General features: G+C 36.9%; 1 long non-coding RNA gene across 1 annotated transcript; it reads right to left on the bottom strand.

Annotated features, from left to right (window-relative positions):
* Positions 1–1,810: 1,810 nt before the first annotated feature.
* Positions 1,811–14,649, bottom strand: LOC307006870. The gene is made up of 5 exons (XR_013799536.1): positions 14,582–14,649; positions 12,288–12,447; positions 3,270–3,370; positions 2,537–2,676; positions 1,811–1,879 (listed from the first exon to the last, which is right to left on the bottom strand). It is a non-coding gene; the product is annotated as an uncharacterized lncRNA (long non-coding RNA).
* Between the last annotated feature and the right edge of the window lie 318 nt (positions 14,650–14,967).

The following is a 14,967-nucleotide window of genomic DNA, read 5'->3' as shown; positions in this document are numbered from 1 at the left end:
TTCTGCTTCATTTGTTTTGTTTACGGCTGACATGCGGCATTGCTATGGTTTAATTGTGGCCCAAATCTGGCAAACAGGAGCGGACCGCCCAAGTGCCATCATTCCACGCGGTATGTGGGCCAGATGAAAGTGTCAAGTGTGGGCCAGATCTGGGCCAGAGCAATTTTGGTGTCTGGGCCAGATGTGGCCCAGTTCTGCTTCATTTGTTTTGTTTACGGCTGACATGCGGCATTGCTATGGCTTAATTGTGGCCCAAATCTGGCAAACAGGAGCGGACCGCCCAAGTGCCATCATTCCACGCGGTATGTGGGCCAGATGAAAGTGTCAAGTGTGGGCCGGAACTGGGCCACAGCAATTTTGGTGTCTGGGTTAGATGTGGCCCAGTTCTGCTTCATTTGTTTTGTTTACGGCTGACATGCGGCATTGCTATGGCTTAATTGTGGCCCAAATCTGGCAAACAGGAGCGGACCGCCCAAGTGCCATCATTCCACGCGGTATGTGGGCCAGATGAAAGTGTCAAGTGTGGGCCAGAACTGGGCCACAGCAATTTTGGTGTCTGGGCCAGATGTGGCCCAGTTCTGCTTCATTTGTTTTGTTTACGGCTGACATGCGGCATTGCTATGGCTTAATTGTGGCCCAAATCTGGCAAACAGGAGCGGACCGCCCAAGTGCCATCATTCCACGCGGTATGTGGGCCAGATGAAAGTGTCAAGTGTGGGCCAGAACTGGGCCACAGCAATTTTGGTGTCTGGGTTAGATGTGGCCCAGTTCTGCTTCATTTGTTTTGTTTACGGCTGACATGCGGCATTGCTATGGCTTAATTGTGGCCCAAATCTGGCAAACAGGAGCGGACCGCCCAAGTGCCATCTTTCCACGCGGTATGTGGGCCAGATGAAAGTGTCAAGTGTGGGCTGGATCTGGGCCACAGCAATTTTGGTGTCTGGGTTAGATGTGGCCCAGTTCTGCTTCATTTGTTTTGTTTACGGCTGACATGCGGCATTGCTATGGCTTAATTGTGGCCCAAATCTGGCAAACAGGAGCAGACCGCCCAAATGCCATCATTCCACGCGGTATGTGGGCCAGATGAGAATGATGGCACTTGGACGGCCCGCTCCTGTTTTCCAGATATGGGCCACAGATAAGCCATAGCAATGCCGCATGTCAGCCTTAAACAAAACAAATGTGTGACATAGTTAATTTTAATTCTGGCTCAGATCTGATACCTTACTCTGGCCCACATACCACATGGAATGTTGGCAATTGTGCGACCCGCTCCTGTTTTCCACATTTGGGCCATAAGAAAGCCTTAGCAATGCCACATGTAACCAACAACAAACCAAATAAACCACACCTGGCAACAGTTGATTTTTACACAAACCCTGGTCTTTCCCAACATTCCTCACGTGGGCCAAAGCAGCATGGAATGGTGGCACTTTTGCAATGCACTCCTGTTTGCCAGATCTGGTCCACAAGCAGGACATTTGATCAGTCACATGTTAGCCAAGAATTAACTAAATAAACCATAACTGTGTGTGTTTGTGTGTGCGCGCGCACTAAGTGAACTCTGCATCAACAATATCAAACATACAGTAAAGAGATATGGCCCCTCTTTATGTTAAGGTAAGTTACAATCCAAACACATTTCTGAAAACATTTGCATCATTTATTAATATTGCCAAAGAACAACCCACTGCAAGTTTACATTTTCAAAACTGGAAAGCAATCTAAAAAAATATATATATAAAAAAAATAAACAAACACAAAATATGTGCATAGAAAGCATTGTATAAACTAAATAAAAATAAAACATGTTTCCAGTAGCTTTGGTCATCATTATCTCCTTGACTGGGCCCACCTTCGTCATGGCAATCTTGCAAGCCTTAATTGGATACACAAATGATAAAAACTGTTGACTCAGTAACAGAACGCTGATTATACAATAGTGTTGAAATACAAAACAAACACACACGCACAACTATTTAGAAGCCAAATTAAATAAAAAAAAACAAATAATTTATTTTTACTTTTTACTAATAGTGAAGCTGCAAGTTTTAAAAACTTTAAAAACAGCTCTCTATGTGCTTTAATGAAAGCAGCACATTAATACTGAATGGTGAATAAATGGACTGGAACTACCAGTGCATTAAACGGTTTGGTAACACTAGTCTTATTTGTTAACATTAGTTAATGTATTAACTAGTATTAACTAACATGAACTACATTATTTATTAAGCTTTCTTAATGTTAGTCAATCATTGTTTGTTCATGTTAGTTTACAGTGCATCAACTAATGTTAACAAATACAGCTATTGATTTTAATAATGGGTTAGTAAGCATCACAATTAACATTAACTAAGATTAATAAATGCTGTAGAAGAATGGTTCTGGCCTCATGTTAACTAAAGTAGTTAACTAATGTTAACTTGTAAAGTGTTACAAATGTTTTAATGCACACCTTGCAGCCAATCAAAATCAAGTATTCAGACAGACCATGGTATTATACACATATAGCAAAAACACAATGTAACTGACTTACAGGTGTCTTGGACCCTCCTTCGTTTCTCTCTTTCTCTTCTCCCTCCGTCTCGGTCACTTGCAAGATGAAGCCATTTTTTATAAATGATTCTATCTCTTGATCAGTGGCCGCAGCTGTCAGTCTGTTGTTTCTGACAGTTCCTAAAAAAAGATAACATTTGTAAATGCAAGGATGGATTACACAACCTTTAAAATCTTGGGACCCAATTAGGGCCCACAAGCCAAGTGCATAGTTTGTCAGCGCCAATGTAAAGAACATTTTGGCCATGGCCAAGGACACTCTTTGCTTCCAGATGCCCAAAAGGAACAAGTTTGACACCTGCTAGGAAAATCGGACTGCGTCAGAAAATGGATTATGGATTATGAAATTATTGGTACCCCTAGATTTTTTTTAACGAGTAAAATATCTCAGAAGTATATTTCCATTATACCTTTTTTAGCACACCATGGTGAACATAGAATTGTCCAGTTATGACTTCTTGTTTCACAGGAGTTTAAATAGGAGGAAACACAGAGGCCAAATTCCCTTAATCATTCATCACAATGAGTCAAACCAAAGAATATAGTTCTGATGTGCATCAAAAGATTGTTGAGCTTCACAAAATAGAAAGTGACTCTAAGAAAGTAGCAAAAGAATTGACAATCCCCATTTTGACCATCAGGACAATAATTAAGAAGTTAATCAACTAAAGATGTTACGAATCTGCCAGGAAGAGGACGTGTGTCTATATTACCTTAATGTACGGTGAGGAGGAGAGTTTGAGTGACCAAAGAGTCTTCAAGGATCACAGATGGAGAATTGCAGAGATTACTTGAGTCTTGGGGGTCAGAAAGCCTAAACAAATATATCAAACAACCCCTACATCAAAAAACATGTTGTTTTGGGAGAGCTTCAAGAAATATCATCCTCGCTCCACCAAAAAAAAACTCCAGCATATCTGAAACGCAAGTATCAAACGCGAAACGCAAGTAACTTTGTGGGCGGATCCCGGCCGCTGACGCTATTATACCGGCGGGATAAACGACTCTTGCGTCCGACGCAAACCTAAAATGGGTTGGTCTTGTAATGGCATTTTTAATCTTTCCTAATGATTTAACAGATTAATGCTGTATGTTCTCTGTCTGTATTCTGAGTTTTTGCTGATGTAACGTTGGTTCAGCTGGACTGGAGATGGAGGTGTGAGGCTGAGAATGATCTGTATCTTAAGTTCCCATGCTGGGGGAAGCTGTTCCTGATTGTATAAACGGTGGGGGTGATGGTTTCCCCTTGCATTATAAAGTAGCAGGCCAAGCTCTCTTGAGGAGAAGTGCCAGTATCTGTCTGTCTCTGACTCTGGCCTGCAGCCTGGCTGCAAGGCTGGGGTCAGGGAACCATTTTTCTTGCATGAATAAATTACTTTTCTTTTTAAATACAATTTGGATCTTGACGTCTCTTTGCCTGGGAATGCTGAGTTTAGTAATTGTTTTTGCCACAACAATTTGGTGTCAGAAGTGGGATTCCGTGAGGAAAATTCTTCTCCTGGTCCTGAGACGGAGTTGACGGAGTGAATCGCCCCGGTACCAGGTACTGGTCTCATACCTCGACGGTTTGAGAAATAGAGCTCAACAGGTTACGAGAGAGAGAGACAACTCCTGATTTCAGGGCCATAGAAGAATCCTCACCGGGATCAGAAAGAATCCGTGGCAGTGCATCTTCTCAGGTAAAAAAGACAGCCAAATTATTATTTTTCTTCTCTTTTGTTGGGTGTAGATTGATATAGGCTAACTGTGAGTGAACCATATTGGCTGAGACTGTTTCTTTGGTTGCGAGTAGAGTTTTTAAGCGGGAAATTGACCTGAGGAAGTCAAGTCAATTTTCTGAAAACTAGCTTGTAGGTGGACGGAAGAGCCACAGCTGATTAAGTAAGTGAACGGAAGAGTCACAGCTGAATACAGAGCATATTTGCTAAAACCTGTCTGATTTTGGGTTAAGAAGTCAGATCTGTTCGAAGACGTTTGGACAGATTAATAAGACGCGCGTCGAAAATAAAAATCCAAGAGAGGAGATTCAGCCAAAAATGGGATCATCTAACAGTAAGCTAGATCATTTTTACACACCAGTTTTGTTAAAAAGAAGAAATTATGGCCAGAAAAGCATGCAAGAAATTGGGAGAACGGATAATTGTAACAAAAGGGTTTTTGTGATCGTGTTCAGCATGTGTAAAACTGTGAACAGACAGAATTGTTGAACTGAAGAAGCAGGTACAATAAAAGAAGAATTGTTGAATTGAAGATGAAAGAGAACAGATGTAGAAAGAAACTGAAATGTAGGGATAGAAAATAGAATGTTGTTGAGAGTTGTTGAACTGAATTGTTGGATTGCAGATAAAGAGAACAGATTTAAGGAACATGGAATGTAGGGATTGATAGAATTCATGGAACTATTTATGAACGCCTGCGGCCTGTTAAGTCAAATTAAGTTGAAATGGTATGATAAGTGAGTTTTAGATAAAAATAAGGCATTGAGTATGATTAACAGGGATTAACATGAGGAATGTTTCATTAAGCAGAATGGGAAAAGTATATGTCAGTGTTAATTATGATGTGAATGTGCTTTATTGTATTAATGTTAAGAAAACAAGGATATTGAAGAATAGATTTCCATATGTTTATAACAGAGTTTATAAAAGATTTGAATGTGCAGGCAGCTATGAGAGATGTCTGTGTAATTTAGGGACTGAGATATGAATGATATTGTGATTTCTGTATGAACAGTTCTGATAAATAATAATGAGACAGAAGAGAGCAAATGCTGTAAACAGCTGAAGCTAACTGATTTGCAAATGATGCTTTTGTAAAAGTTTGATTCTAATTGTAAAGAAACAATAATCATAGACATGCCAAAATGATACAAATTTGAAGAAAATTCTGTGTTAATATGGGTTAGAAAAAAAAAAAAAAAACAGAGTAATGTTACTATGATTTGGCATTTGGCTATTATAATTCAATTTGCAACTGAGATGGCATTAGTAGCTCTGTTTTGCATTAGTGAATGGGGATGTATTTTGAAGGCAGATAGTAAACAGAACAGTGTGACACAGACACAGTGGAAACAAATGGTAAAGAGCCTTTGAACTTTTAGTGTAGATAATTATCTTCAGGAAAGATAGAGATTATTTAGCCACAAACAAAGAATTTTCGACCTCAGGGAAGTGAGGACAGTAAAACCCCCGAGAGTGAGGGGAAATTTAGAAGACTCAGGGGAATTTAGAATTGGAATCTATTTTACTCCATAGATCTAGTTTACGGGAACTGAGATTGTAAAGAATACAGAGAATGCTATTTTGATTGAAGTTGCAACTGAGAGATTGTATTGTTGTTTGCTTTCCTGAATGGGACAGAACTACAAGTGGGGGTGAATTCGGAGGCTGGTCGTGATCAAACGGTAAAGTGTTTTATTGTGGTCAAGCAGTAGGTTACATCTAAATGATGTGAGAGTGACGTGTATTAATGTAGTGTTAATGAAACGAAAAAAACTTGTCTTAACTTCTTCAGACATTGTGTGGTGTTAAGCATGTTTATCTTCTGGAATGCATGTCTGTTTTCTTAAGGCTCGCTCATAGCAAAAACACATGCTACTGGGGAACTTTTAACACCTTAAGCCACGGGAAACTTTTCAGTCAGGAAGGCACGGAAGGTCATTTAACCATAAATGAAGACCCCTAGGTGTGAAAGACAATTTGGCCTAGGAGGGTTAGATAGGGCAATCTATTACAGCTAGATATGGTCGTATTAGAATAAAAAGAAAATTACAGAGAGAAGATCTGAAGAAGGCTATAAAATGATTGTCTTTTAATGAAACGCTTAAAAAAGGTTCTAGATGATCATAATTGCAGATTGATAAACTCATAGAAGAGAAAATATGGAAGTAAGATATTAAAACTATGGTAATTTGAGAACATGACAACTAAAATTTAGATGAAATTTGAAATGTTATTGAGACTCAATAATAATAATTTGTTCTCTAAAGAATAAAATAAGCTAAACAGAAGCAGTGTTGAGGAAGTAACAGTTGCTAAAAGCAAAATGCGTAAAAGGCATTTGATTAAACAAAAGTTTGTTAGTGTTGACTATGAAAGACCTACAAGCTGATGTGCTATTTGTAAATAAGATAAAGTTTATGATTTGGTTGAAAAACAATTTGATTATCTGAATTTGATGTGTGCTGAAACAGTTTCAGTGCAACAGAGACTCATTCTGAGTAGGAATTTATAATGTCTAAATTCCCTATAGGGGCAAAAAGAAACTATAAAAATTATGCTTGAATTGAAAATGCATTTAATTTATGGAAAAGATAACTCAAACTATAGGCTAGAGTTAACAAGATGATAGATGAAGTCTTAAGTTAGTTTATGAAAGTGAAAATATTAGTCAGGAATGGCTCAAAAGTCTCTTCTCATTCAAAATGTCAGCTAAAAGCTGTTATCTGAGCCTGCGTTGTAAATGTTAATGAGCTATTTAGTAAAGCACAGTGTTTCAGTTGAAAATAATAGGCACAGAGATATTTAAAGAAATAATGTTACAGGATCTTATAAATTTAGAGGACAATTTGTAAATGTTTTAGAAGTAAAACTGAATGACTTTAAAGAAAACTTTAAAATAATACTGTTTTTGATTTGTTTATTTTAGAACCAGTGACTTCTTTGTCTGATTTTAGTTGCCTTAAGGGCAAGGAATTTTAGGTCATTGGACATGACAAAGGGCCATTAGTACATCGTGGTGGCTAAAGATGAAGACATATTTTGTAGATTCAAGGAAAAGATTGAGTAACGAAGGAACTAATACATAAAATAAGTTATTGTAATGTATTTATTGTTACATTTTGTCCAAATTACAGTCTTAGAAGGCTGTTGAAAAGAGCAGTTGTTTAGAGAAAAAGAGAGAGACTGCTTGAGGAAGGATTTATATTTTGTCTTTCTGTATTCGGCCAGCAAAAGAAAAGCTAAAACAAATTAATGATAACGAATTAAAACCACACAGCTGACTTTTGTAAAAAACAAATTAATAGACATGTTTTGAAAAAGGTTAAGAGGCCATGTAAAATTAGGTAAAAGCTACAGAAAATTTAAGTTTTAAAATCTGATTTAAAATGTAAATTTTTTTAGAGAAAAGATATGAATACGAAATATGAACGGTTAATAGTCAGATGTGTGTGTTTGATGATGACTGCAGTTTTATGTCTTGATAAGTGTGAGTTTAGGTATTAGGCAGTGGAAAACATTATGTCTGAATAGTGTGCATAGATGTGTCGTTAAATTTGAGAGAAGTTGATAATTCTGAATCGATTTGGTCATTTATGATATACAGTAGATTTGAATGAATTTCTAGATCAATTTTGGATATCTTTGGTCCATCATAGATTGAAATAAAATAGGTTATAGATTTGAAAATGTTTGTAGATGATTAAGGGCCATTTGCATTTTCAGGGTATGTATGAATGTTTGTGAAACAATTAACATTTGTTGAAACACGGGAAACCTGTCAGGCAGGGAGGCCAGAGGGGCCATTTGACCATAAATAAATACCTTTGATCTTACAGATGCAAGGGACAGTGAAGCCCACGGAGGAGGGCAAATAGAGTGACAATTGTATTCAGTTTTGCAGATGACTGAGAATTGAGATTGAGTTGAGAGACAAACTATTGAGAGCAGTCCTGAAAAGCAGGATACGCAAAGAGTGCATTTGCATTTCAAATAATTTGATAAGAAGATGAGATTGTGGCTTAGAGTGAAGAATATAACATTTTTGTTTAGAGACAGAGAAAGATGTCTGGAGGACAGTGTTTAGTTTAGTGAATCAAAACCCAATTATGTTAATTTGATGCACAAGTAAGATGGTGCATCAAAAATGGGGAATATAGTTTGTGATGGTTTGGGATTTCCCAAAGCCATCTGTGTTCCCAAAGCCATCGCACAGGTGGACAAAAGTATGCTAACAAGAAATGTTTTCAACAGGAAACAGGGAAGATGCAGCAGCATAACAACAAAAGAATTAACTATTTGACATTTGTTTTTCTTTACAGAGGATGCAGACTGTGCCCAATGAAATAATGGCTATGGATGAATTTAGCTAGATATCCTGGCTTATTATTGTGACAGAAAGGTGCGAAACCTGCGCAGCACATAACTTAAAAATTTTCTTTTGCAGAATGTCAGGATGGATTGGATCAAACAGAATTGATTCTGTTCCAAATGTATAAATATTGTTTTGTTAACATGAGTGCTTTTTCAGGGGAAAAGGACTCTGAGTGCAAGAATGATCTGGTGATAATGTTTCAGGTTGATGATTCCACAGGTCGAATCAAGAGGGACGACCGACTAGATAAGCAGTCACTAACAAAATCACTTAAGGTCTTCGTTCGCAGGTGACAGCAGAAAGTAAATGTTTTATTCCAGTGGGGGTACGGTCATGATCTAAGGGAAAATCTAGTTAGAATCAGAAAAATGGTTGGAGATTGTGACAACTGTGTCAAAGCATCTTACCTTAAGCTACACCAACCAATATCAGCAACCACACATGCCAACGAAGTATAAAGTGAGGGATCAAAGGCTTGTGCTAGCAAACAGCCTCCATTACGTACGAGGGAGAAAGACGATTTGACCAACTAATGGTTTAGCAGAAGAATCTGTTTTGTGATGATGTTGATGATTTTATTTGATTGATTCAAACTAGGTATTGATTTGATTGGTGAAAATGTAGAAAATCTATTAATTGATGTGTAATAAGCAAAAAAGACGGTCCATAATGGAAATATTAGAGTAAATTTTGAAAAACTACATTGGTTAGAAGGATGAACAAAATTATGCAGACAGTGAAATGTATTAATTGAGTTAAGATATGTTTTTGTTTTTCTTTGTTTTGTTTTGTTCTGTTTTTGATTTTCTTTTGTTTTTCTTTCTAAAGACGATGAAATGTAAAAAGGGTACGTACAAGGACAGGATTTGAAATAAGGGGTTTTGTTATAATTTTTATTATTTTGTATGTTTATTCAAATCAACCAGGGGTGTTGAATTGATATGGTTTTCATACTATGACAAATCTATACAATTTCTTGTTTATACTGGAGTGAAAGCGGGTCTGATTTATCGGGAATGCGGTGACAGTGCTTGCCCATTTAGCCCTGCTTCAGTTAATATTTAATTGCTTGATACTTCAACAAGGTTCAAGCGATCAATTATACGAAAATTTGTTTGTTTTGTTCTTCTTTGGATTTACTTTATCACTTAAGTAATCATTTGTCTCACCAAGTTCTTTTAAAATGTATGTCAGTATTTCTCATTTTAACCGAAGTACAACTATTTGTATTCTCATTGATGATTTTGAAACTTTTCTGAAACTTATTTGATTTTTGTTTATTTGTATTTTGTCCATTTGACTTGCAACAATATTTTTGGACATCAATTGAATTGAATCTCTGTGTTTGGTTACACTGAATATTTTGCTGATACTCTTCATGAAATGGTGTTTTAAACTAGCAGTTGTTGTTTTGTTGTAATGAAATTTATTTGAGTGTTTCCTGAAACAGTGTAAGAACTTGTAAGATCTTCTTTTTATCATTCCTTTGACCATATTTTTTTTAAGTACATCAATTTAAGGGCCTTTTGCCAGGAGACTAAATTCAATCTGACCATATCAATCCTCTGACCAATGACAAATGAGATGTGTCTGCTTTTGTGTCGTTGTGCTAGATGTTCTTTTAGAATCACAGGATCCCTGCAACCCAAGTTCACATTCTGTGTCCTCCTCGGAAAGAGGAACCGGCGTTTGCTCCAAGATTCAGTGACTGTTCTTGTGCAGGTATTCGATGGATGATTTGCATAACGGTGCAACCCAATTTGATAGAGCCTAATCCTGCAGGGCTGGATGGTGAACAAAGACTGAACAACTGACAAACTGTTATTGATACAAGCTTGGACGAAAAGTCTGAAGATGGAACTGTACAAAACAGAAAGATGAACTGTGTCACCTTTGGACTCCATGTGTGTGGCCAACGGGACCAATGGGAAATTGGGATTGAAAATAATCCAAGATATTTGAAATGAACAAAGACATCTGCTTTACTGTTTTTGACAACCTATTTCCATAATGATCATTTGGAGTCTGTAAAGGCACCGAGGTGCTGATAGTTATCAAGGCCTGTAGGCCTAAGATGTGTGTATTTTGGGGGTATGAAATTGTCCGACATTTGGTACAATAAGGGATAAGTAATTATCTGATTGGTCAGTTTTGAATGTCTCACATTTTGGTTTTAGTCACATGGTCACGGAAGGGATAAGAGGAAGATTGAAATGGTTATCAGATAATGATAAAAAGGGAGAATTTGTAATGGCATTTTTAATCTTTCCTAATGATTTAACAGATTAATGCTGTATGTTCTCTGTCTGTATTCTGAGTTTTTGCTGATGTAACGTTGGTTCAGCTGGACTGGAGATGGAGGTGTGAGGCTGAGAATGATCTGTATCTTAAGTTCCCATGCTGGGGGAAGCTGTTCCTGATTGTATAAACGGTGGGGGTGATGGTTTCCCCTTGCATTATAAAGTAGCAGGCCAAGCTCTCTTGAGGAGAAGTGCCAGTATCTGTCTGTCTCTGACTCTGGCCTGCAGCCTGGCTGCAAGGCTGGGGTCAGGGAACCATTTTTCTTGCATGAATAAATTACTTTTCTTTTTAAATACAATTTGGATCTTGACGTCTCTTTGCCTGGGAATGCTGAGTTTAGTAATTGTTTTTGCCACAACAGTCTGAAGTAGCTTCATTATTCATGTGGTTTGGGCGTAACGTGAAATAAACCAATCAGATTTATACCCAAGTATAAATCTTATTATGGGTCGTGGTTGGATCTTCCAACACAACGGTCCAAAACAAACATAAAAATCAACATAAAAATGGGTCACTGAGCACAAAATTAAGCTTCTGCCATGACCGTCCCAGTCCCCTAAACTGAACCCTAAAGAAAATGAGTGGGGTGAACTGAAGAGAAGCAGCATCAGCATGAACTTGTGAATCTGAAGGATCTGGAGAGATTCTGTAAGGAGGAATGGTCTCTGATCTCTTTTTAGTTGTTCTCCAAACTCGTCAGGCATTATAGAAGAAAACTCAGAGCTGTTATCTTTGCAAAAGATCATTATGGCCAGCGTGTTTTGGAGAAAAGCATTTATTTCATAATGTGATTTACCCCCCACTTTCAATTATTTTACTTCAATGAAAGGTTAGATTTTTGAGATTTTTAAAAAATAAAAGATCAAAAAGATAAACAATCCAGATTTATTTTTTACAGCTATTTTTGATCATATTTACCAGGGGTGCCGTTAAGTCTGACCACAACTGTACTTGAACATTACTTGAGAATACTTCATAAAATAAACTTAAAGTATATATTTATTTAAACTAGCCTATACTTTTTCATAAGGGATGCAACAGGTAATATGGATATATCCATTGCCTGTTGCATCAGTTTCTCATTGTATGAGAGTTCCATACAGTATGTGTGGGGATGGACAGCAATGTTTGGGATTGTTTCCACAATTAAGCTTTTAGTGATAAACTGCTGGCTGCCATACCCTTGCCAGGGCAGAGCAGTACAAGTGCTTTACTGTTTACTTTTTTTTAATCAACCTTTTTTAATAATTTCGTAATCTGAGCATTAATATGCATCAAGCATGCAAGAAGTAGAGAATGGACTTATTAGACTGAAGATAGTGAAATGTAACACTTACCAGTAATTACATCTTTCAGCTGGAGTCTGTGGAAAGCTGTTTTGCCATTGATGCCACGCCAGTTGAGTTGTTTGCCAAGGGAGTTGGTAATACAGTGCCCCATAACCCGCCAAACGCTATCCTTAATGTCAACTCCTCCAATGAAGCTCAATGCAGTAATCTAAAAAAGATCATTTAAAAGCCATGGATACATGTTTTATATTAACACTACTCACAGTTACCCAATTCAGAAGAAAATTAAAAATACATTATATAGGGCTGCACAGTCAATTAATAAAATTTTAATCACGATCACGAGTAAACCACTGTCTGATCACGTGGCTTAATGAGCCAATAATCAGAGTTGTTCCCTGCACCGCGCAGCTTAGTTTCTAGATATAGAAACTAGAATGTTTTGCCGGACTGGACAAAAGCGAAGCGAACTGGACGAGAGAGACCGAGGGTGTCTGTGCGCGAGCAATAGTGCGCGAGAGAGACCGAGGGTGTCTGCGCGCGAGCGACTTCAAATAACAAGAGACTTTTCAAATAACAATGACTCTGAATTTTATTCACCGACATCGGGATCCCACTTACATGGCTACCTACAAATAAATCAATAATTTGACACAAAATATTGATTTAAAAATGAGTTTATTGATTTAAAAACGATTGTATTGCTTCCGTTAAAGAACTAAGTTCTGTTATCAAGAAATAACAGACCGCATTCTACATTAGAATTTAACCAAGCCATGTAATAATAGGTACCGGTAGTCTATCCTAATATTAATTATAAATACAATGTATATAAAATATTATAAATACAATATAAAATAATAATAAATGATTTATTTGTATTTATTCTTTAAGGAGATGCACTGAATTTTGGTGAATAAGAGAACCTATTTTATTTTGCTGCACATATTTGTACATTAGCAGGAAATGTAGCACAATATGGATGTGAAAGCAGGTATGTATAATTGGCCTATGTGACAAAAATGTGTTTTGGTTCAAATCAACAAATAATCGTGATAATTAATCGTGATCTCAATATTGATCAAAAATAATCGTGATTATCATTTTGGCCATAATCGTGCAGCCCTAACATTATATCACTTCACGCTTAGTTGGCATTTAGAAAAGTCTCATTTTTGGATACTTGCTTTCTTAACCTGTTTTCTACTGTAGGCCTGCCACTCTATCACTGATGCAGTTCCATATTCAACTTACAAGGTGAAGTTGCAGTGTCCTTGAGGTCTAGGGCCGTTGAATGCTTAAATCTGATTGGTTGACAAACGTTCTACGGTGTGCAATTATTTTCAGGGAACCGCACAGCTAAAGTAGTTCCGGCAGGTCTTGACCTCATTACAGTTCCATATCACTTTGCGTAGTTAACTGTAATAACGGAAAATAGGATACAATTCATAACAAGAAAAACTTTAAATTTAATTTAAATAAATGAAGAACAGTCATATATAATATAATCAATAGAAAATTAAACTGAATATTTAAATAAATTGATAGTCCTGCTGCACGAGTTTTTGTAATTATTGCAGATAATATAGCCTAACAAATAAATAATTATTGAAAGGCCTATACTTGTTAAAAGGGCTTTGTGTTTCATTTATTAGGCCATCTGTCACTAATAGAAAAAAAGAATGAACGAATTAATTAAAACGAATTCAATTAATAAATAAATAATAATATTGACGCACATTTCTCTCTCTCTCATAACTGCATTAATAACTGCATAAAGCCGGGGACACACTTACTGTAAGGCCGTGAATGTAATTTGATACTTATGACTGATCATGCGCGCGTATTCAGCGCGTTCAGTCACAGTCAGAGAATGTTTCTAGTCGTTAAGTGTGTCCAGCATAACTCTGCTATCAGCGGCTCAAACCTCCGTTACTAACTCTAAAATGACGTTCTGGAATTAGCAACGGAGCATGGGTTTAGATGCGCAAGGAATTAGTCCTACATACAAGAGCGTTTTAATGACAAAAACTTTACAAACGTCTTGAAATACATCATCTGAACAATATTTCGAGATGTGGTAACTGTAGTATAAGCGGAATAATTGACTCCAGGCCGTTGAATTATTATAAAAATAATGCACACCCGAGGTGTAACGGCCACGACGCAATTATTCTTTACTTGTTCATTTCGCATTCAAGTAACGTTAGCTTAGAGTTGAACTGCCAAAATAATGTAACTTCGAATATAAATTATTCCATCAACTCTATCACACAACATGCGGACTCCAACTGGATATAACGAAGCAATCGCTAACAAAAAGAAACATATATCGATCTTACCTTGACTTTTTGCAGTCCGTCCTCCCTCCAACTGACAATCTTCTGACGTTTGAGCGCCTTTTTCGCGCTTTCCGGCTACGTTTAAATTTAAAGGGCCGTCAAATCGTCAGTTAGATTTTTTTTTTTTTTTTTTCACAGACAACTACAAATGCAGTAAATATTTTATTTATACAAAATAGAGATCTAGTAGTAGTAAGTAGTAAGCCGAAGCAAAAAAGTGGGACAATTTTGTCATGAATTGTCATGGTTGAAAAAGTTATAATAATATTATTTTATCATAGCTGCTTCTGCTGATTTGTCGTTCGTTTACTCTTATATCAATTGTCAATTAGTATTATATTTTTTTTAAGAAAGATTATTTATAGCCTGAATATGACAGGTGTATA

Source organism: Phoxinus phoxinus (assembly GCF_949152265.1).
Source record: "Phoxinus phoxinus genome assembly, chromosome: 11".
NCBI classification, from domain to species: domain Eukaryota; kingdom Metazoa; phylum Chordata; class Actinopteri; order Cypriniformes; family Leuciscidae; genus Phoxinus; species Phoxinus phoxinus.
Note: the sequence above shows the minus strand (reverse complement) of the source record. Positions and strands in the feature narration are given on the sequence as shown.